Genomic DNA, 1,459 nt, shown 5'->3' with positions numbered 1-1,459 from the left:
CCTTCCGATCCGAAAGCGATTGTCATACCACAACAAAGCCTCAAATCCATACGACATCAAGACGGATTTCTTGTCATCACCCACAAAACGTGTGCAACACTTTTGAACTAAACGATGAATAGTGAATAGGGGTCTCAGATGGGTCCCTCACGCCAACATCGTCATGGGCAACTAGGCTACTGGGGGAAGTTTCTAACATTTTTGACCTATAATTCACTAAGAGATACTTTGGATGATGAAAGGGAGTTTGGTCTCCCAACTGGATAAATTTGATTGACGTAACCAACGGTTACAACGCATACTTAAAGTTTGTTAAAAACCTCATCAAATACCTAGAACAGTACTCGGTTATAGCGTTTAATTACTTTAAATACTGAGAAGTGAAATTCATCTAAAAAATCAATTTGTTGTTTAAAACTTGAATACATTATGAATTTGATATGATTTTGTTAAATTTATATTAAACTTAATTAAATTCCGACCTACTGTTTTAATAAATTAGGTTGAGATTGGTTTTAAATTATAAATAAAACTAAGATCGAGTTGTTTCCCTTGTATACCTTTTGCCGCTTCTTAGCTTCTAGAATTTGTGGACTGTAAACAGTAAGAATAAAAAATGAATATATAACGACTTCAAATAAGAACAAAATACCAAACACAGAACGTTTCGGGCTCAAAACCCTTCTTCAGTGAACGACAACAAATAAAAACAAATCAATCAAAACATAGATACATAAAATACATGACAAAGGCCAGATTGACGACTAAAAATTTCGTACGTCCTCTCTGTTGAAGAAATGTCTAGGAATGTAAACAAAAAGCAGCTCACTTTGGCACTCTTAGTTACGCTTCTTTTTGTTTACATTCCTAGATTTTATATTCATTTTTGTTTATTACTTTTTATCCATCAGTTGTCTATGTACGAGGAATTGACTGTGTGCAACGTGAACATATCACTGTGTGATATGCAATTAAGTAGAATTTCAACGGTTTTTTGTTTTATTAAAAAAAAAAAAAATTTGGTGGTGAGGGATTGGTTTATTGTTGTTGCTTTTTTTATTTTATTTTATTTTTTTTCTTCTAGTTTTTTTTTTTAAACTAAAAATGAAAGTATGTCAATAGTATACAAACTGCAAACTCCGTGAGCCGAGAACTTTTCCCCGTATCTGGATTTAACATGATGAATAAAAGTTTTAACTGTTTTCTTTATTGGCTGAGGAAAGGTTTTTTACTCAAGACATTCCGTTTTTAGTTTTTTGTACTTTTAAAAAGTTTTAATATTCATTTTTGTACATTACTTTTTAGTCCACATATTCTAGTTGCTTAACATTCACGCTGCCTTTAGCGTGACAACAGAAAGGTCAGTAGTAAGATAAGAAAATGGGGAAAATTGTAACAAACTACCTACTTTGTTTTTACAGCTAAGGTACCAAAGATTAGTTATTTTATCCCCCCCCCC

This window comes from Berghia stephanieae, chromosome 3 (assembly GCF_034508935.2).
Source record: "Berghia stephanieae isolate SIO BIC M18660-M18661 chromosome 3, UCSD_Bste_1.3, whole genome shotgun sequence".
Classification (NCBI taxonomy): Eukaryota; Metazoa; Mollusca; class Gastropoda; order Nudibranchia; family Aeolidiidae; genus Berghia; species Berghia stephanieae.
The sequence above is the reverse complement of the archived record's forward strand: the minus strand, read 5'-3'. Positions refer to the sequence as shown.